The sequence below is a fragment of the Colobus angolensis genome, unplaced genomic scaffold (assembly GCF_000951035.1).
Source record: "Colobus angolensis palliatus isolate OR3802 unplaced genomic scaffold, Cang.pa_1.0 Scaffold221, whole genome shotgun sequence".
In the NCBI taxonomy this organism is placed as follows: Eukaryota; Metazoa; Chordata; class Mammalia; order Primates; family Cercopithecidae; genus Colobus; species Colobus angolensis.
The window spans coordinates 116,293-139,437 of record NW_012115389.1 but is presented as its reverse complement, the minus strand read 5'-3'; the positions used below and the strand labels follow the sequence as shown (position 1 = coordinate 139,437).

The window sequence follows — 23,145 nt, the reverse complement described above, 5'->3', positions numbered from 1 at the left end:
TATGTCTGAGCTACTCAGAAGTTATCTTTACTTATAAGAGCAGAGTATGAAAAAGGAAATAAACTGCCCAGAAACTTAAATCCTAAATATCCTCAAAGCTACAAAAGAAAGAAAAAGAAAGAAGAGAGAAAAAGAAAGAAAGAAAGAGATAAAGAGAAAGGAAGGAAGGAAGGAAGGAAGGAAGGAAGGAAGGAAGGAAGGAAGGAAGGAAGGAAGGACGGACTAGCAAATGAATGAACTTGGTGTTGAGAAAAACCGTATAAAAATGATGCATGTAAGTGAGAGTTTTGACCCTGATTAGAGCTGTGAGCTGGGACTGCTGCTCCATTGGAAGCAGTGGCCACGTGAAATCCAAACACATAATAAAGATCCAGCCACCAAGAACTCTGGAAGCCCAATTTAGAACCAGCAAAGTTCTTTCACTTTGTTTCTGAAATGGAATGACTGATTTTGAGGACAAGGGACACCCCACTGGTCATTTTGGGGGGTACCAAGCTGAAAGAACAGTAATGTAGAAGACAGAATAAAAGTTTAGACTCTTACCCGTTTGAAAAAGCTGATCTACACATTGCTGAAGAGCTACCAAATATGTAGTAACGAACTCACAGCTTCAATTTCTTACAAAAGGCAAAAACAGGTGGAATGGAAGGACAGTCGACGCTAAAGCACTTTCCTGCTCCAAAGCAAACTCAACTTTCTTGCTAGTAACCAATGTCCTCTGAGACTTAGGTCACCCTGAAGACATTAGAAGATGTAACCAAGGAACAACCACACTTTGAGTTTCATGACATAAGTAGAAGACATATTATTTAAACAAAATTTGGAGCTAGCAAACACATCCATGCCAGGATAATTTAAGAAAGTAAAAATAGAAGGACTACCTTAGCTCAAGGATTCAAGTTAACCAGAAAACAACAGTCAGATGGGCTGCCCTCATTTGAGGTTTCTGAATGGGTAAGTAATGTGTCCCAGCTGGAAACTTTAACCAGGAACCTCTGGCTCTCAAGTTGCAGGGCTCCCAAGCCTACGCTGCCCCAACCCCAACAGATTCTGTACAACTTCCGACCACTGTGAAACAGAGGCAGCCTGGCCCCCTCCCGGGACCCTGAGCTGCTGAACAAGGTCTAGCCATGGCGGGAGAAGTGCCCAGAGAAGGGACAGGCGAAAGAACAGAAGTTGGTGTTGTCCGAAAGCATTTTTGGAGGGAGGAGTTTATGCTGATCTAAATCACAAAAAAAGAACCGATATGCAAATCTTAAGTAAACTGAAGAGATCATCAGAATTCAGAATATAATGGCAGCCCTCAATATTCTCCTTTGAGTCCTCCGTCCTCGCTACTCCCTCGAAAAACAATGTACGAGGAGCTTGAAAGATAATAATAAGAGCAGGGAAGAAATACATCATTGACTTATGTGTGTGTGTGTGTGCATATGTGTGTATAAGTATATACCTATATCTCACAGCAGACATTAAAAATGCAAAATGAGAGATTCTAAAGACAAAAACACAATTGTGGGGATGAATACAAAGCCTACGCAACACTCTGGTAAACATGTACTTTCCAAGGTTGTTTGTTGTAATTCAGTAACCAAACCATTGTATCCAATTTTGTAACAGACCTTGGACCAAACAAGGGGAGGGGAGGGGAAGAGAGAAGCCACATGTGAAACAGAAGAAAGGAATGCATTTTACCCAGGAAGCTGTACTTTTTGCCTCATCTAGTGCAGCCTACTTTTGCCAAAACTGGAAATTTGATTTGGTCTAAAAGCCAAACACCGACAAAACTATTGTCAGTTCATGCGTACGCAGAACGACGGGTAGAATTAACTAGTTCCCCTGCCACACAGCAAGTTTACGTTTGTAGCACTGGGGAGAACCAACGCAGCACAGAGAAGAGACATACAGTGGCCATGACAGCTGCACCCTTAGCTTCAGTGTCAAGTTGGGCAAGTTCTACCGTATGGAGGTGAGCGCATCCATTACTTCTGCTCCATCTGAGCCGTCAGGATTTCCATGGAAAAACCCTTCAGCCAACCCTCGCCCCGCTGGCTTCCCACTGCACTTGGGATAAAATCTACAGCCAAAAAAGTCCAGTGTGATCTTCCTGGACGCACCTCTGGCCACATTCTCCCCTAACCACTATGCTGGATGCTGGCCAAGCACCTCGTGCTCCTATCTCGAGGCCTTTCCCTGTGAGGTTCCGTCTACCTCGAATGTTCTCACCTCCTATGGCTCAGTGTCAGCTCCCTTCACATCCGTAGGGAGGCTTCAGCTGACCACGGTATATGAAGGAACCCAGCACTCCATTATTCGCTGTGCCCTCCACAAGCCTTTCCAAACCTGTGACTATTTATGTGTTTGTTATGCTGCAGTGAGCCCCCTGCCTCCCGCCACAGAGGACCAGGACCATGCACGGCCACATTATTTACCATTTCGCCACCTGCATTGCCCAGCACAAAGGAAGCACTTTGGGATTGGTTGAATGAAAGAGAAAAAAATGAAGGAAAAGTTCAGCTGAGGTTGAAGACAGCAGTTTGGAAACGTGTAAATCAATAAAGTTGTATAACTTCCCCCCACCCTATCAATATTCTTTCGGGTGAACCTGTCTGACCCTCACCTTCTCACCTTTCTTTCATACACACATCACCAAATATTTATGCAACCCCCTGGCACATGGGCTGGGGGTATTCACCGTGGGACGTGAGAAAGAGAAGATCCCAATCCTACAGGCTGCAGTAGGGCAGGGGAAGGAAGAATCCTTCAAGTTCTTCAACACAAAATTCCCACAAGTTTGCTATGCTCGTGGGATATCACGAGCCTGGTTACCAGGGGATATCAGCCCTGGTTACCAGAACGACTTAACTGAAGCTTTCTCTTGTTCTCCAGAAAACCCAGTTTTTACTACACTCTAGGGGCCAAGACAACATTCCCCAGATCCTATGCTGCGTGACATGAATCTCTAGGGCCCTCTCATCTTACAGAGTCACCTTTTTGCTATGCTGGAGGAAGAGTATCTAGGCCCATAGCTCTGGCTCTCCTGAGCTAAGTGACCTCAATCGGATCACTTGGCCTTTTCACTGCTGTGTAAAATGCAGGGGCTGGGAAGGTGACCCTGTGGTTCCCACTGGCCCTGTGTTGCTATGATTCTGTATGTCTTAAAGTGCTATCTTTTTTCCCATCTTCAGACTAATCAGGCACCACCTTCACGACAAACCCCCGATAGCAGAAAGTCCTCTAATAGCAAAGCCAGCTCCCATCAACAGGGCAGGAATTGGCACTATTTGTGTACAGTTAACTGACATGTGCAAAAGTCGTGTTTCCGAGGTTAATATATTATAAGATCATACAAGGCCAGAATTAGAGAAGAATTGTAAAGCACTGTTACACTTCTTGGTTTTGTTTCATGCTTAATAAAACAGAGTTGTGTGCATCGTGCATCTGATACACAGAAAACCAGATCCTGGATTGGCTCAGCTGGGACTGAACGTTAGGGTGGAGGGTGAAAGCCTCCCTGTGATCACTGCACATTGTCACAGCAGGGACAGCAGTGCCCCGCCCCCTCTGCTGTCCTTCCCACAGAGGGCAAGAGCAGGCAATGCCACTGAGGTTCTCAAAAGAAAAAAAATTCTACTCTCGGAAACATTCACACTAACATACAATACATTTCGTGGATTTAAGAAGCACGCTAAAGAAAGTCAAAGGCCTGGGCCAGTCGCGGTGACTCACGCCTGTAATCCCAGCACTTTGGGAGGCCGAGGTGGGCATACCATGAGGTCAGGAGATCGAGACCATCCTGGCCAACATGGTGAAATCCCGTCTCTACTAAAATACAAAAAATTAGCCATGTGTGGTGGTTCAGGAGGCTGAGGCAGGGGAATCACTTGAACCCAGGAGGTAGAGGTTGCAGTGAGCCGAGATCACACCGCTGCACTCCAGCCTGGCGACAGAGCAAGACTCTGTCTCAAAAAAAAAAAAAAGAAAAAGAAAAGAAACGGAAAAAGAAAAAAAGAAAGTCAAAGGCCTTAGTGAGCCATAAAACCCAGGCTACCAGTTGCACTATCAAGAGTGATGTCATGGCACAGGAGGGAGAGAGCAGGGGAAAACTTCAAAGTGGTCTGTGGGCCAGGTGCTGTGGCTCACACCTGTAATCCCAGCACTTTGGGAAGCCAAGGTGGGCAGATGAAGAGGTCAGGAGTTCAAGACCAGCCTGGCCAACATGGTAAAACCCCCTCTCTACTAAAGATACAAAAAATTAGCCGGGCATGGTGGCAGGCGCCTGTAATCCCAGCTACTCGGGAGGCTGAGGCAGGAGAATTGCTTGAATCTGGGAGGCGGAGGTTGCAGTGAGCCAAGATTGTGCCACTGCACTCCAGCCTGGGAGACCGGGTGAGACTCTGTCTCAAAAGAAAAAAAAAAAAAAAAAGTGGTCTGTGTTTGGTGAATAAATACAAGAGTTTCCATCTTCAGATCTACAAAATTGACAGCTTAAATAAAATTCTAAAGTCTTCAATGCAAAATACAATAGGGTCGATCTATCTTACCAAATATTATGGTTATTATGGTTAGGAAGAACTCAAATTTCCTCTAATATTCAAAAGGATCAACAAAAATTTGGGACAATGAACATATAAAATTACACGTCTAATTACAGCAAACAGGTACTGCTTTCTGTATGGCAGGTACTCTAAGACTTAATATATATATAACCCCTTAAGTCTCCTAGCATCACCTCATATGTGTACTATAACTGTCTCACCTGGAGCTGAGGAACTGAGGCACCCAGAGGGAGGTGACTTGCTCACAGCCTCACTGAGCCCGGCTCACACTGGGGGACTCACATCCTCACTGCCAGATGCTACCCCCATCCTCCAACACAGAAACGTTCACAGATGTCTCTTTAGCTGATCTCTGGAAAGTACAGTTTTATATAACAGGAAATTATACACATCATTTAAGCTAAGTTAGCTTACTGTCTGTGACTGCCATCAGAAATTTTCATGGCCATGTAAATATAAATGGCTCTCCCACCTGGATGGCTCAGACGAGAAAATACTTTTAACTTAAAGACATTATCAAAAGCCAGTATGTGATGAGTTGGGTAGCCCAAGTTTCTAAATGACACTCAAAAATACAGCTGAGAGGGATTCTGTATATTTTTTCCAGGAAATCTGGATGGAATTCTTTTCTAGCTCTTTCGTATTTGAATGTATCTCTAGAAACTGGCCCTGCAGGCCAGTAGGGACCTAGGAGGCCATATGCAATTGACTGCCTCCAAAGGATGAAACACTTGTGGAATTCACAAACTCTCTACCTATATGTTCCAATTTATTTTGAAAAAACTTTAGAGAAGGGCAAGTTATCGCTTTCTGGGACCAAATAAAAATATGGTACTTTAGGCTGTGTACTTCAAGTTTTCTGTGTGCCATTCACATTTCAGAAATAGACAAAAGCAGAGAGAGAGAAACAGTACCAGAGAAAGAGAAAATGTCAAGTAGTTGTCACCACAGGTCACCATGTACCCGTATATCCTAAGGGCTCCAGAAACAAAATACCTGTCTAGTGGCTTGTAAGTAGAGAAAGGCCAGTTCCCTCAGCTCATGTACTGACTTGTGTTTCACCACACAAAAACAAAGGAAGTGCCTGCCCCACAGAAACACGCACATGCGTGAGCAGCAATACTGGCAAAATTTTGGAAATATTGTAAAACCTGAGGGTTCATACTCCCAGAGTCCAGGAGCCAGCCTTGGCCCTTAGGGAAACAGCTAAGTGATCCCTTACAGAAAACATGTTGGGGATGGGGGGATGGGGGAACGGAAGGATGAGTTAAAAAGACCTCTTGAGCCATTGTCCTCCAATTGCTTTTTTAGTGTTTGTTTTGTTTTTGAGACAGAGTCTAGCTCTGCCACTCAGGCTAGAGTGCAGTGGCGCAATCATGGCTCACTGCAGCCTCCACCTCCCAGGCTCAAACGATCCTCCTGCCTCAACCTCCCAAGTAGCTGGGACTACAGGTACACACCATCATACCCAGATAATTTTTTTGTATTTTTCTGTAGAGACAGGGATTCGATATGTTGCCCAGGCTAGCTCAAACTCCTGGGCTCAAGTGATCCGCCCACCTCAGCCTCGCATAGTGCTGGGATTACAGGAGTGAGCCCGGCCTACTTATATTTTTTTACAGAAGAGAAGAAAATATGGGAGTGCCACTCCAAGGGAAAGAGCTAAGCAAAGAGAAAACAAACAGGTCAGGCAGGCAGGAGGCAGCAAAGAGGAAGGTCAAACTTTGGAGAAGATGAAAAGCAGATTAGAAGGCCACTCTGTTTCCAGTTAGAGCCCTCAAATGGCCTCCACAGCCATTCCCAAGAGCAGTCTTTAAGCGAAACAACAGCTACTGAGACCTTTCCCATGGAACCACCCACCGCATCCTCCCCAGATACCCACCGGGAGTCAGAGATACTTAAATCACCTCCATCCCTCGTGACCCGTTTCATGTTTTGGAGAGGCACAGCGCTGCCAACTATATAAAAGCTTTCTGCTTGGGAGTCCTAAAAGAATGACATTTTCCCCAAAACAAAGAATTCATTCCATCTGAACCAACTTATATTTATTTAGCCAGGACATATGCATCTACTAGATGCTACAACTATGTAACACTCCCCCGTGTAGGGCTTACAGATGCCTTCAGGGGTTCTCATGATACACACTGTCAACAGGTGGTCCTGAAGAGCACCAACAACTGGAGATGCCTTCTCCTTACGATCGTCACAGCTGTTTAGTGACTTAAGCAAGAAGCAGAGGTCATATTCCTAAGAGGTAACTCCTTGAAGTGATCTTGCACAAGGCTTATGCCTTGATGGGAAAATCACACATTAGAATGACCGTCTTCTATTGAAAAAGAAGTATTTAATTTCAAGTTTATTTTCATATTTTACTTATATACATATACCATATAAGTATGTAAAGTATGTGGTTAGGCCCATTATTAATATATATGCTTTCATATATATATATATATATGTGTGTGTGTGTGTATATATATTTGTTTGTTTTGAGACAGAATCTCACTTGTGTTGCCCAGGCTTGAGTGCAATGGCGCAATCTCAGCTCACTGCAACCTCCGCCTCCCAAGTTCAAGCAAGTATCCTGCCTCAGCCTCCTAAGTAGCTGGGATTACAGGCGCCTGCCACCACGCCCGGCTAATTTTTGTACTCTTAGTAGAGATGAGGTTTCGCCATGTTGGCCAGGCTGGTCTCAAACTCCTGACCTCAGGTGATCCACCCACCTTGGCCTCCCAAAGTGCTGGGATTACAGGTGTGAGCCACCACACCCATTTTTTGTTTTGTTTTGTTTTGAGACAGGGTCTCATCCTGTCACCCAGGCTGGAGTGCAGTGGCTCGATCTTGGCCCACTACAGGCTCTGCCTCCCAGGTTCAAGTGACTCTCCTGCCTCAGCATCCCGAGTCACCAGGATTCAGGCACGAACCACCACACACAACTAATTTTTGTATTTTTAGTAGACACAAGGTTTCATCATGTTGGCCAGGCTGGTCTCAAACTCTTGGCCTCAAGGATCCACCCTCCTTGACCTCCCAAAGTGCTGGGATTATAGTCGTGAGCCACTGCACCTGGCCCATATATATTTTATACACACACACACACACACACACACACACACACACCATGACCATCTAACCTAAAAAAGTCCACCTGTGTATCACAGTCTCTTCTATCATACTGCCTTTTAAATCTTTTTCTTCTGAAGACAACACTTTTTGAAATTACCGACTCTATTAGGATAATGGCTTCCTGTCTGTCACCTCCTCTAAAACGTCTGCACCGTAGAATTAGGGATCTCCTCCGTCTTATTACCTGCAGTATTATCTCCAGCTCCTAGAACAGATTCTTGCTGATAGGAGGCACTTAGTAAGTAACTACTGAATGAATGAAGAACGAATGCCTCCCCACGCACCAAAGCAAAAGGAAGGCATTATGGAAAAACTCAAATACAGCGGACACAGAGTCAGACAACTTGGGCTTAAGGGCGAGCTTGACTTCTTAATTTCCTGTATATGTAGAGAAGTTGCTTAATCCCTAGAACTCAGTTTCCTCAGCTTTAAACTAAGATAGGGTGGGCATGGTGGCTCATGCCTGTAATCCCAGCACTTTGGGAGGCTAAAGTGGGAGGAGCGCTTGAGCCCAGGACTTAGAGGCTGCAGTGAGCTAAGATCGTGCCACTGCACTCCAGCCTGGCCAACAGAGCAAGGCCCCATCTCTAAATAAATAAAGTAAGAAAATACAAAGTATTGTGTTTGACAGTTCTTTGCAAATTAAAGAGTACTTTATTATTGCTGTTAGTGACATCTTGAGTCAATATTGATAGTGGCATCAAACAAAAAGTTCATTAGCATAAATCCTTAAATAAGTGACTTAATCTGGCAAGAATGAACTTTGTCATCTTCAATCCCATTTTGCAACTGACTGGCTACCTCTCAGGTGTGTGACAGTTTGTTTACAAATAACAGTAGAAAGAAAGTATAAAGACCAAGGTTCAGCTCCCTACTCTACCACCCAACTTTAAGCCCTCCTCCCCCAGCATCATCACATATGAATAATAAATATATGAATAATCCAGAGATCTCAGAGTGCTACTGTGAAGATAAAAACCTAATATTACACTTTGTCCAGCCCGTTGGAGCTTGCTAATGTCAGCCTAAAATAGGATTTTGGCACCAAAAGCTACACGGGCACCACTGGGAAAAGCACCGTCCTATTAAACAATGGGACAATGCCACCAGTCCCATTCCATTGGCAACGCTAGACAATACCTCCACAAAAAGCCTTCTATCACCAGTCATGTGTTCTTTTGCTACCAGATCTTTCTTATTAAGATGTAATTCACAAACCATAAAATTTGCTCTTGTAAAGTGTACGATTCAGTGGGTTTTAGTATTTTCACAAGGTTATGCAACAATCACCACTATCTACAGCTGACCCTTGAACTAACTTGGGGTTAGGCGTGCCAACCCCCTCATAGTAAAAAATCCATGTGTAACATTTGACTTTCCCAAAACTTAACTACTAATAGCCTACTGTTAACCAGAAATTTTACAGATAACATAAAGTCTATTAACACACAGATTTATATCTACATATATTTTATGCATTCATGACATACCTATGTTTTTGATATTTTGAGACTATAGAGTTTTTTCAGATTGTTGCAAATCTCCAAAAACATTTCCAATATATTTACTGAAAAAAAAATCTACTTATAAGTGGACCTGTGAAGTTCAAACCTATGTTGTTCAAGGGTCAATTGTAATTTGAGAACATTTCCATCACCCCAAAAAGAAACACCCTACCCATGAGCCATCGTTCTTTATTTCCTATTCTCCCAACCCGTGTAATCAAGAACCTACTTTCTTTTTCTTTTTTTTTGTTTTTTTTTTTTTGAGACAGGGTCTCACTCCTTTGCCCAGGCTGGATGGAGTACAGTGGTTCGATCTCAGCTTACTGCAACCTTTGCCTCCCAGGTTCGAGCAATCCTCCTGCCTTCAGCCTCCCAAGTAGCTAGGACTATAGATGCGTGCCACCATGCCCAGCTAATTTTTGTATTTGTAGAGACAGGGTTTCACCATGTTGCCCAGGCTGGTCTCAAACTCCTAAGTTCAGTAAATTCACCTGCCTTGGCCTCCCAAAGTGCTGAGAACGAATCTACTTTCTATCTCTATGATTTGCCTGTTCTGAACATTTCATATAAATCATTTCATACAATATGCAACCTTTTATCTTTGTCTTATTTCATATATCATCAGATGATCAAGGTTTATCTATGTTGCAGCCTGCACGAGTACTTCAGTCCTCTTCATGGCTGACTAATATTCTATTGTATAGATATACCACATTTTTATCCATTCATCAGTTGATAGACACTTGGGTTTGTTCCCTCTTTTTGGCTATTACAAATAATGTTGCTATGAACACTCATGTATAGGTTTTTAGGTGAATGTACATTCCCAATTCTCCTGGGGTTATATCTAGGAGTGGAACTGTTGAGTCACGTGGTAACTCTTTAAGATTTTGAGGAACTGCCAAATTGTTCCCCGGTGGAGCTGCACCATGTTACATTCCTGCCAGCAATTTATCAAGGTTCCAATTTCTTCACATCTTCACCAACACTAGTTATCATCCATCGTTTTTAGTATAGCCATAATAGTGGGTAAGAAGTAGTGTATTATTGTGTTATCAGATTTTAACAACCCAATTTTTAGTAGGTCCTCAGAAACAGAAACTAAATACCAGACAGTGGAAGAAAAAAAATCCACATTACGCCAAGGCAGTATTTCCAAACTTCAGTCATTCAAGTACTACCCTCATGATTTTACCAAATCTGAGTGTCATGTCTACTATTATTTACTTATTTAACAAATCAATTCATTTTTAATTTCATTTTTCTAAGAATCTTTAAGTCAATGCTATAAATATGTGTCACTTGCCATAAATAGAAATATCATGAATACACACTTTGGGAGGCTGAGGCAGGCGGATCACTTGTGGTCAAGAGTTCAAGACCAGACTGGCCAACACGGTGAAACCCCATCTCTACTAAAAATATAAAAAGTAGCCAGGCATGGTGGCATGGACACCTGCAACCCCAGCTACTCGGGAGTCTGAGGCAGGAGAATTGCTTGAATCCAGGAGGCGGAGGTTGCAGTGAGCCAAGATCGCATCATTGCACTCCAGCCAGGGCAACAAAGCAAGACTCCCTCTCAATAAATAAATAAATAACATGAATATAAATATGAAAGCAAAGCAAAGTTAGCTAGATGGAACTTTCTCCCGCGGCCTGCTTCTTCATGTTCAAAGAAAAATTTGCAAATAAAAGGTGCTGGAAAAATGACAGCTACAGAGAGAATCTTCCCTTGACCTCATCAGACAGACTGGACAGCAAGGTGCCGGCACCATCAGTGACAAGAGTAGTTCCCTGTCATGTTTGTGTCTCTTACAATGTAACTTCTTACTATCCCAGGTGCATCACTTTAAGAGACCCTGCTATAACACTTTAGGAAATACCGGTCCTAAAAGAGAAGGCCAGTTCCATAGTGGTCATCATACTGGGGGTTTTGATGGACAGTTCTCTACATAGCCCATTACACTTGGCTGAGGGTGTCACTACTTCATGGTAACAAACCTTGTTCAGCAAATTTCCAATAAGTCTGCCCATTCTCTAGCTGCAAGCACCTGGCTTTTCAAGTTTCAACAAAAACAACTTTCAGAGCAAATATACGTAATACAAATTAAAATAAAGAGCACCTGCCCTGGGCAGGCAAGCCCAGGCAATGTTATCCATAATGTGACAAAGTGCCTGGATGGGCTTTACAGACAGAACTGGCCCCAAGTATAATTAAAAAAAAAAACAATGCACCGGTTGTGCTTAAATACAATTCAGCCTCCCTCACCCAGCCCAACACACGTACTATTTATAGTGAGATAAAAGCAGCCAGCATATTTGGGTGCCTCCAGATTTTAAGAATAATTATCATCTGTCATCATCCAAGCTTAATAAAATACTAAATAGTATATTACATCTGAAGGGATTCCACTGTCTCTGTACCTGGGTACTCCTCCTGGGCCCTCAGATCTCTGCTCACATGTCCTTTTCACTGGGAATACTTCCCTGGCCCTCAACTCTAAATCCCCCTTATTTCATATCTTGGGATACCTTTCATTTCCCCTCCTAGTACATCTCGCTATGTAGTTTACTCTATGGATGGCTGGTGTCTGTCTCCCAACAACAAAGCCCCATGTAAACAAAAACCAGGACTGTTTTGGTCCCCATCATGCCACCAACAGCTACAACAGTTCTTGGGACAGAGGAGATAATTCAAGAATTATCTGCTGAATGGATGAGTTCAGAGGATGTCAAAATTGTATGAATTTTATAAGGTCTGGCCATGTTTACAACTACCACTAAGAGTACATCTCACAAAGGCAAACAAACAAACGAAAAACAAAGCGAAACAACAACAACAACAACAACAAAACATACAGGGCAGGACTCTACAACTTTCTAGAGTTCCTGCGAACTGACTACAACCCAGGCTATCCCATAAGATAGGAACCTCCCTTTCTTCTAGACTAAGTGAGGTATTGAGTCTATCAATGAGCTTTTATGGAGGGCCTGTTTGTCAGTGGAGGGAAGTTGGTGATGAGGGAAGGAAGAAAGCAAAGAAACTAGAATGGACTCAGTGCTTACCATGATACACATATTCCTCCTTCAGTCCCAAAAGAACCCTCTGTGATCACCATGACACATCTTAGGCTTGTAAAATGTAGTAACTTGCTAAAGTCACACAGCTAATCTATGGTCAAACAGGAACAAGTATCTAGTTCGTTATAAGCTGAAGACGTTACACAAGTGCCAGAGGGCACATACACCTTGAAAGGGGCCAGAAAGAATGGACAAAGTTAGATGATAGAGCCAATGGGGTGGGGGGGGAGATGTTATTGTTAGTTTACCATTTTCTATGCGTTAAGCATAGGACTAAAGCATTGACTCACAAAATTTTCATCGTATGAGCTCCAGGAGGTGGGCAAAATGATTTATCGCCATTTTTTTAGGGTGAAATTGTGGCTTAAGAGAGTGACCTGGACAAGGTAGTTGATGGCTGGAAAGTGGCTGAAATCTGAAGCCCAAGCTGTCTGAGTTCACATTCAGACCGCTGACCCCTGCCTCCACCTCCTGCCACGATGCTGGGCGAGAGTGACATAAACGAGGCACAGAACAGGGAATGAGGGTGTTCTGCAGCGCGTGCATTTAGGGAGTGTCTACTCTACGTCCAGAGGCACAGGGTAACGAGTAGAGGTGAACGACAGAGCCCTGCTCTTCTAGAGTGTCTAGAAGACAGTAAAGTCCGAGTGGATCTGAAATATAGGGTCTGGAGTCGGGTTGCCTGGATTCAAACACTGACTAGTTGTGCAACTTAGACAACCACGTAATTTTCCCAGCCCTCAGTTCCCTCCACTTTTTTTTTTTTTTTTGAGACAGAGTCTCAGTCTGTCGCCCAGACTGGAGTGCAGTGGCATGATCTCGGCTCACTGCAACCTCCAACTTCCAGATTCAAGCGATTCTTCTGCTTCAGCCTCCCGAGTAGCTGGGATTACAGGCACACGCCACAGCATCCAGCTAATTTTTGTATTTTTCTTAGTAGAGACGGGGTTTCACCATGTTGGCCAGGATGGTCTCAATCTCCTGACCTCGTGATCTGCCCGCCTCGGCCTCCCAAAGTGCTGGGATTACAGGCGTGAGCCACGGGGAATGGCAATAGCCATCATACCTACCTCATGAGGTTATTAAAAAAAAAAAAAAAAAGGCTGGCTGGGCGCGGTGGCTCACGCCTGCAATCCCAGCACTTCGAGAGGCCGAGGCGAGCGGATCACGAGGTCGGGAGATGGAGACCATCCTAGCTAACACGGTGAAACCCCGTCTCTACTAAAAATACAGAAAATTAGCCAGGTGTGGTGGCGGGTGCCCGTAGTCCCAGCTACTCAGGAGGCTGAGGCAGGGGAATCACTTGAGCCCAGGAGGCGGAGGTTGCAGTGAGTCGAGATCGCGCCACTACACTCCAGCCTGGGTGACAAAGCAAGACTCCATCTCAAAAAATAAAAGGGGGGCCAATATAAAGTCCTTAAAGCATACCCAGCGCACATCAATATTAGCTATCATTGTTCTTGGAACTAACAGAAAACAAGGTTAGATGGGAAAAATATGGCCAAAGCAAAGGACTGTGGAAGGATTGAGTTCAGCAGGGTCTAAAGAATGTGCAAGATGGATGGGGGCTTGCTAAAGTCAGAGATGCCCTCGGGAAGGCAGCGGGGCCATCCGGATGTGGAGTGAGGTGCACCTGGCACAGCCACAGACTATAGTGTCACAGGAGAAAGAAATGGACAGGATGAGATGATGGACTGCTACATCACGTGAGAGGCAAAAGCTAACCAAAGAGGGTGCCAAGGGTTTGGACCAGGTTCAAACTCTATACCAGACAGAAAACGTGGCACAAAAGAGAGAGGAGACGTGTGGGAAGAAGATGCGGTCATGCCTTTCCTCCTGTGCCTGCTGACTTGACAGTGGCTGTGAGTGAGTCAGAAAGTGGGCAGAGACTGTGGGTCTCAGGAGGTTCCAGACCAGGGCCCTGTGGAAGGGCTGGCCCAAGGAAACTACCATTTACTGAACATATACTATGTTTACATGGTTCATGGTTAAATCTAAGTCTTGTTTTTTCCTTCTGAAGAGTCTATAAGATCACTCCTGATCGCCCTTGTACACACGAGGAAGTTGATGGAGAGGGACTGGGGTCATTGCTGAGGATGACACAGCTAAAAAGTGGTAGAACTGGTCTTGAGGTCCAGGCCTATCTGATTCCAGAACCCATTGTCTTCCCACTGCCAGGCTGAGCCAGAGAAGCCAGGAGGTAGAACAAGCTCTGCTGAGAAGCCAGCGCCTCAGAGTTACAACACACACCCGGCCCTTCTCCACCTCGCCCCTCTTGGCCACCATCTCTCCCCTTGGTCGCCCTTCCCTCCCCTTCTCCAACCCAGCACTGTGCTCATTAGACAGGACCCAGCATTAATCCACCCTCATCCATGAAGTTTTCACGCCCCCTCCCCAAGGGAAATGGTCACCTCCTCCATCTGCTGCAGCCCTTGCTGTCCTCCCCACCCACCTGGCATGTGTAGACAAGCTTCAACTCAGGTGTGGTGTTCTGGCCACCTTATGCCACCTGCTGACAGACGGGGCTGATTCTGCGATTGTGCACCTTCTGGGGCCTCTTGCTCCCTCTCAGTTCCATCAAGTCCCCTTGAAAGCTGCACTCTCAGTCAAATGCCAGCCTTCTGGGGAGAGGAGGACTCCCCAGCCCTAGGCCTTCCTGGGGCTGAGCTACCGCTGCACCTCTGACAAATTCCACGTACTGTGGCCAGCTCTGCTCCACTACGTCCTCCTCCAAACTAGAATTTAAGTTTCTAGAAAGAAGTCACTTCCCTGTGCTGTTTGTAGTGCCTTACACGTGGTAGACGATCAATAAATAACCACCATTGTCAAAGCTGATGAAAGAAAATGCTTAGTACAGTAACACCTCACCTCACACATGTTGGAACCAAAAGGCAAGCCAGGGGGCCTCTGGGCAAACAGTGTAAGAAGGCTTGGGGGTGTTGTTTTTACCCTGCAAACCCAGCAGTGATGCCAGTTAAAGTAATAATATAATTTTTTTTCAGATATGGATGGTTCAGTGTTAGAAAGACTTGAAAAACAAAATGAGGCCTCTTTCTTTGAAATGTTTAAGATGTGAAAAAACCTATGCGGTAAAGTACACTGGCTTGACTTAAGGCCTTCTAAGACAGACCTTTACCCAAGGCCCATCTGTTCTCATTTTAGAAGGCAGAAAAGTTCTTTTGTTTCCCAGCCTTCAAGAGAGACAAGCTGAGTAAATCCACAAGAGTAGCCAGTGTGTATGCTGCTTGGAGCATTGGTTACCTAAAAGCCAAGGACAGTAACCGAGAAAACAGGGCATGCTGGGGTAACTTGGCAAAATAGTCCTACAAGTATCAGTAGGCCCTATCATTATAGTAACCACACACTTCAGTGATTCTGAATAATTCATTCTTTCATAAGCAAGGAATCATTAACTTATGTTGAATGCACTCTGTAAGCCCCCAAAAATAAAAATTTATTTTAGAAAGATTTCCATCCAAAACTACAGGGAAAATTTAAATATACCCAGGTCTTAAAAATATCCAGGTTTAAAGACCTTAAACCGGGTCTTAAGGATCAGTTATCAGGAAAATTCCTATATATGAAACAGTTCATTCCCTCATGGGTCCAGCAAACAGGAGACCTCATACCATTTCTCTCAGAAGAACTGCAGAATGCCTACTTTTTTTTTTTTTTTTTTTTGAGACGGAGTCTTGCTCTGTCACCCAGGCTGGAGTGCAGTGGCCGGATCTCGGCTCACTGCAAGCTCCGCCTCCCAGGTTCACGCCATTCTCCTGCCTCAGCCTCCCGAGCAGCTGGGACTACAGGCACCCGCCACCATGCCCAGCTAATTTTTTTGTATTTTTTAGTAGAGACGGGGTTTCACCGTGTTAACCAGGATGGTCTCGATCTCCTGACCTCCTGATCCGCTCGTCTCGGCCTCCCAAAATGCTGGGATTACAGGCTTGAGCCACCGCGCCCGGCCGCAGAAAGCCTACTTTCTTATCTTTTTTTAACTTTGCAAATAGCCCAACTATGAAGTGCACATGGCTGTGGGGTCAGGCTGTCCTGAAGCCAATTTAAGAACCTAATAAAACCTGTTTTTACATAAAGAACCAACTTTATCTTTTCCAGCCAGCGCCGAGTGATGGGCATTTCTCGGGACAACTGGCACGAGGGCCGCAAAACCGGGGGCAAGAGAAAGCCCTACCACAAGAAGCGGAAGTATGAGTTGGGGCACCCGGCTGCCAACACCAAGATTGGCCCCCGCCGCATCCACACAGTCCGTGTGCGGGGAGGTAACAAGAAATACCGTGCCCTGAGGCTGGACGTAGGGAATTTCTCCTGGGGCTCAGAGTGTTGTACTCGTAAAACACGGATCATCGATGTTGTCTACAATGCATCTAATAATGAGCTGGTCCGTACCAAGACTCTGGTGAAGAATTGCATCGTGCTCATGGACAGCACACCGACAGTGGTATGAGTCCCACTACGCGCTGCCCCTGGGCCGCAAGAAGGGAGCCAAGCTGACTCCTGAGGAAGAAGAGATTTTAAACAAAAAACGATCTAAAAAAATTCAGAAGAAATATGATGAAAGGAAAAAGAATGCCAAAATCAGCAGTCTCCTGGAGGAGCAGTTCCAGCAGGGCAAGCTTCTTGCATGCATTGCTTCCAGGCCGGGACAGTGTGGCCGAGCAGATGGCTATGTGCTAGAGGGCAAAGAGTTGGAGTTCTATCTTGGGAAAATCAAGGCCCGGAAAGGCAAATAAATCCTCGTTTTGTCTTCACAGTGTAATAAAGGTGTTTATTGTTCTGTTCCCCAAAAAAAAAGAACCAACTTTATTTCAAAGCATTTAAAAAAAGACAATTCCTTCGGATTTTTCAATCACTGAACTATCAAAAATGATTGTAACATTATAACATCATGACTTTTATTGGAATCCCTGGGCAGCTTTCAGCTTTGCAGAGTGAAAAAAAAAATTCTGAGCTTCTTTGTAATTTTTATTTTTATTATTTATTTATTTATTTATTTATTTTTGAGATGGAGTCGCCCAGGCTGGAGTGCAGTGGCACAATCTTGGCTCACTGCAACCTCTACCTCCCATGTTAAAGCAATTCTCCTGTCTCAGTCTCCTGAGTAGCTAGGACTACAGGCGCACACCACCAAGCCCAACTTTTTTTTTTTTTTTTTGTATTTTTAGTAGAGACAGGGTTTCACCATATTGGTCAGGCTGGTCTCGAACTCCTGACCTCAGGTGATCCACCTGCCTCAGCCTCCCAAAGTGCTGGGATTACAGAAGTGAGCCACGGCACCCAGCTGCTTCTCTGTAATTTTTAGTAGTTTCAGAATGTCACTGATGGAATAACATTGGTACTAGCTATTGGTAATTAACTAGGCCAGCAAGCTTGGGCCCACCCAAGGTAGCCTGAAGAGCATGACCGCTAACAGACTCCCTTCCCCTCAATGTGCATGGAGGCTCTCCCTAAATACTTGTCTTCAGCTTTCCTGCTATCCACACTGCTCTTCAAACACCCAAATGCACTCAGGTGACTCCCCTGATTTAGACCTTCAGTGATCCTCCCATCATTCACTACGAAGATGAGTCCAAATCCCCTAACATCACTCACCGCCAGGCACCAGGGGAGCCATCACAGAAGAACGCCCCTGCTCTGCTGGGGCTTCCGTCCTTACAACACAAGACAGGCAGCGAACACCCAATCCAGAACAGGGCAGGCAGTAAGTGCTAGGAAGAAGGCTAAGGCAGGCACAGGGGCTAGAGAATGGCACTCATCCAAGAAGGCCTCTCAAGAAAGGTGAGTATAGCCTGAAAGAAATGACATGACCACATGACAAGCAAAGGCCTCCCAAAGCTGGCCTGAGGCCTGCTGGCCAAGCTCCTACTCCGTCCATCCTCCTCTTGCAACCTGCACTCCAGCCTCAGAAGCTGGGATTCCTTCTCCCAACGCACCTCACTGCCTCACACTCCATGCGTTTGCATTTGCTCTTCTTCTGCCTACAGCATCACCCACACACCTATCTGGTCTGGCCAACTCCTCCTGATCCTCCAAGGCTCCCCAGAAGCTTCTCCTCCTTTTTGAGGCCTTCTCTGGACACCAACCACATACCAGCTTCCTCACCAGCAAGATCCATCACTTCTCCCTTCTGCCCCTCCGGCCCGCACCGTGTTTATTCATGTGTCTGACGCCTAAGCAAAGTGGAGCTCCTTAAGATCCCGGAGCTGTGACACTCATCTCCATAGCTGCAGCTCCTGGTCCTTCAAGACAGCCACCCCCGAGGGCCTCCGTTAATAAAGGAATAAAATGCACATCCTCCTTTTACAATGCCATCTTTGAAAAGGTCTGCCCATGGAGAAAGCACAAACAAATGCCTTTTTATTTGAAACTCCCTTTGTAAAAATCACTCTACTTTTTCCCTGAAACCTGCATGTTGTAAAAGTCTTTTGGGTTCTTCCCCCTATAAAACTATCTTGACACCTAGCCATGTATCACAGCACATGAAGCAGCTATAAACATCGCAGTTGGAAAAACATTATGCTGTGAAGGAAGAAACTCTATCTGCCAAGATACCAAAAGGCTTGCTACAGATATCATGAGAATGTCATGCTGGATACAATGAAAGCAGCTTGGACACTCCTTTATAGCCTGTGATCATTTTCACAAACATTTCCTAAATCCTACATAGTAAAACTTTCTTTCCAAGGAGGACAAATTGTTTAAAAAGGGGGAGGAACATACTCTTTTCTGGTTTTGTTTCTCTGTAGTTAAACTCTGAGCTTTAAAAACACAGCCTACATCTCCCCATCCTTAAAACACCCAAAGAGAAAGTCAGTTGGAGGAAAAAAGGAAAAAAGGCAGTGGCCAGGATGCAAGACATACAGCTCCCAATAAAGGAGATGAATTCAGAGAAAAAAAAAAATTCTTCTTCCAGTGCAGATTCCACTATTGTTACTTTAGTTTCCATTCTGTTTTCAATGTGGGGCAAATAAAAGTTGTAGAAGTGAGAGCCTCCCATGTTGGTGGAAGGGAGCTGGATTCAGAATCAGGTTCTAACTGCAGGAACACCAGCCAGATCTCAGAAAGACCAGCCCAAGCCACGCTGACAGCTGGCCCTCCTCAAGCCTAAACTAGAGCTCCAAAACTGAAGACCCCCTAAAAATAACAAAGAAAGAGAATTCAGCTGCTCTGTCTAAACTCAAGCACAAAAGGAAGAGGGGGAAAAATCGTTTCCATATTTCACATAAACATAGATCTCACTGCGACAGTTAGGAATGCATGAGTCAAGCAAGGACTGATAATAATTACTGCACACATCAAGCCCCCCGCTACAATTCAAGACGAGAATGTGCAACACCAAACGAAAACTATGGACGTCTCTATTGGGAAATGTTTGTGCTTACTTATTTCAAAATGGCTTCTTAAAAAAATAAAGTGTCCTTTTACGTGAGCTTTTAACTTTTTCGTTGTTGTTCTTCCAGAGAAAGCACCTGAAAGAGACTTTAAAATGTAAAACTTGTCCCAAAGTCATGTGAGATTTTATTCTTGCAACTTACTGTAACTATACATTACTGTTTTCTCCCAGTCCCCAGATTCCCTCACACGGTGGTTAATATTCGTTCTGCCCTTGAACAGACTGGGGGTTTAACTGTACTGCAGTGGTTATTGTGAGGCAGGAAAAGAGGCAAATAAATCACAGAATGGCTGTAATTCTAGAAGAATAATTTTGGGGGAAGTAAACTTTCTCGTTGTTGGCTGTCAGGAACGGAAATTTATCTATGGTGTACAGTGTTGAGAACCAGGCACCAGATATCTGGTGCTGGGGCCGTCTCGTTTCATGAAAAGGAATGTTTTTTCAAAAAATGTCTAAATAACAAGTACCATTTCTTGAGCCTTTCTGTATTCCACAACATGAGCTGGGCACTCTCTCCTGGTGTTTCATTCATGCTCCTAACAACCATGTGATATATTATCATGCCTATTTTGCAGATGTGAAAGCAAGCTCCGAAGGGCTAAATGCTCAAGGTCATACTACCACTGAGTGCCAGAGTGAGGATTCAACATGGGTTATTTTACTCTGCCCCAGTCTGGCTCTGCTTTCTCCCTATAGCAGGTGGGGCATCTGTTCTGGCACGTGACTTCCCCAGGCAGCTAAAGCCTGTGAGCGCAGCAGAGTCTCATGAACAGGACGGATACAGGTAAACAAAGCTGTCTCCCTGGCTCATTCTCCACGCGATTAAATTAGTCAATGCTTACTACATGGATGAATGCAGAATTTAAATCTAGTGTCTGAAGAGCCTTTATTAACCATCGTGTGAGCACGTCCCTGGTTGCCCACTGTCAAAGTGGCACTACTGAACTATAAACATCAATTTTACATCCAACAGAAGATATACCACGTTCTTGACCTCCTTATGATCCCATAAAGCCCAGTTTCTTTGAAACCCGGATTAAAACAGTTCACTGAGCATGTGCCACCATGTCTCGCAATTACGATTTCTTTTAAAGCCAGGCGTGATCCCATATCTTTAAGAAATGTATTTGATAGCAGTCTTATGCTTATTTGATAGCAGTCAGTTCTAATTTATTTGATAGCAGTCTTATGCTTATTTAATATTTATTTACTTATTTATTTATGCTTATTTGATATTTATTTTATTTGATAGCAGTCATGCTTATTTGATATTTATTTTGCTTATGTATTTATTTCCTTATTTATTTATGCTTGTTTGATATTTATTTTATTTATAGCAGTCTTAAGCTTATTTGATAGCAGTCAGTTCTAATACAGTTTCTAAGTCACTCAGCATGAAAGTCCATCTCTCCCCAAGAAGTTCCCGCTTTTAGGTAGCAACTGGCAGTGTGAAATATCAGAGACCTGACGCCTTCAAGAGTGGATGAGGAAAATAGGGACATGCTGCCCTGTCTCCCTGAGAATGACATCATCCTTTTATGCTGTATGATTTTATGCATGTCTGTGTTTTGTTATTTTTAAAGGAGACCTGAAGACCAGGTTCTGGTCACCTTCAGAGCACTGAAGAAAATGACTGACAGCAGGTGGCTGTCACATTGTCAGGCCAAGAAGGCATCTTCCTCTTTTTCTAAATAACATGAGCCAAGGTAATAATGACAGCATTCCAAGAGCATCTTCTGCTCCCAGAACAACTGCCACTGCACTTCAGGGAGTAACCAAAACACCAAGTCCCATCGGTGGGTTTGCTGGGGTGGCCAGCTCTAATGCACAGTACAGTTCTACCAATCTGTCATCAAGTACTTTCCCATGATGTCATCAGCCCATGAATGTAACAAAACAATGATCTGCCCCATGACCCCTTCCAAAAGGTTCCCCCTTATTAATTCTGTGTCCTCCTTCTCGGCACTAAAATCCAAAGAAGTTACCTTGCCATTTGGGTCAACCTTACCAACTTCTCTCAAATAGGCTTTGTCAAATTATGAAACAAGCTTTGGAGAAAAATACAAATCCCACATTCTCCCTGTGCCGAAGAGATCTCAAAGACTGTTTATCAGGCCACCTTCCACTTTAATATAATCCTGGCCTTAAAAAGAAGACTAAATGTTTGTTTTAAGCAGAACTGGTGCCACAGTAATAAACTTTCAGGGCAGGAGATCAGTTCTCCCTTGTTAGACTGACCGAAGATATTTTGCCAGGTGCAAGTCAGCCTGCCACAAAACATCCTAAATCCACCGTCCAGTCCCAATGTGGGTGGGCCATGACACCTTTCTGTTCCTAAGAGGCACTTAGATTTTTAGATTAATTTTTAGATTAATAAAGTTAATTAAGTTTGATTGCATAAGCACTACTTCTAAAAATTTGAGGTTTATCTAAATATAGTGATTCAGAGAAATCGTTAAAACAGTATTAAATGTAAAAAGAAACAGATTCAAACTGTGCAGAAATCCATTTATAAAAAGACAATGATTATGTGTAAATAAGAATAAACATGTATGAAAATGTCTAGGAAGGGTTCCAGAAGGTGCTGACCTCCAACTCTGGGAAAGGAGAAGGGGATAGCAGAAAGGGGACTATCTTTTCCAACCTATCTAGAGTTCTGTTGTTTAAATTTTTTTTTACAAAAAGTATTTCTGTATTATTTGACAAATAAAAATAAAATCTACAGGCAACGGAAAGACAATGGGGGGAAGGATGAATATATGAAAGTAAATCACATTCCATAGCTCCTGAATGTTTAATCAGAGACGATTTTCCACTAATATTCCTGTGATGACCACACTGCTCCATGAGGATGCATTTCTGCCTGCCACGTTAGAAGCAGCTGTTTCCTATCATTCATTATCTGTTTCCTCCAAGGCCATGAAAACTGAAAGGCAGTTCTGTCTGGTTCCAGAAGCTGAACATGCAAAGCTGCATCCACACCTTTACCCCAATGGCATCTTGGATGAAGGACAGAAAGTCTCCAAGCAGAGCCTGCTGTCTTTCTACTTCTGAGTCTAACCAAAGCATTCTCCCTAACCCTTCCTCCTGATCACATCTAGGCCACTGAGCCTCTAGGTATCCAATAATCCACACTAGTCACGGCCTGTTCATCGTCACATCAGCCATCATATGCAGACATTTAGCATTCTTCAACCTATAAGAAAACAGAAGATCACTGATGCACTCTGAGCAGCCTCTTTCCATTCTGAATCAGGCTGGAGAAGAGGAACAGTGGGAGTACAACTAGTCATTTCTGCAACTTGCCAGTGATTCTGCAACTTGCCACGCATGACCAACTTCACTGCCCAGCACTACCAATGGGCAGAATCATCTTAATTTTCTAACTCACTTCACCTAGAAGTCCCCTACCCTCACCCCTCATCTGGCTGACATTTATCCTCTAAAACCATTCTCAAACAACTGTCTT

At 44.1% G+C, this 23,145-nt stretch overlaps 1 protein-coding gene and 1 pseudogene across 3 annotated transcripts in view; one reads left to right on the top strand and one right to left on the bottom strand.

The window, feature by feature from the left end:
* CNKSR3 (CNKSR family member 3) overlaps positions 1–23,145 on the bottom strand; it is a 116,911-nt gene that overhangs the window by 58,910 nt on the left and 34,856 nt on the right. The window contains exon 1 of one of the 2 annotated variants that reach the window (XM_011943730.1): positions 18,282–18,606. The exons of the other annotated variant lie outside the window; for it this stretch is intronic. The gene's annotated coding sequence lies outside the window, so the exon portion shown is untranslated. Of the gene's footprint in view, positions 1–18,281; positions 18,607–23,145 lie in introns of those variants that run through there. 2 annotated transcript variants of the gene reach the window in all.
* Positions 16,395–17,061, top strand: LOC105513012 (annotated as a pseudogene). Its single transcript, XR_001001937.1, has one exon. The product of XR_001001937.1 is annotated as a 40S ribosomal protein S8 pseudogene (transcript).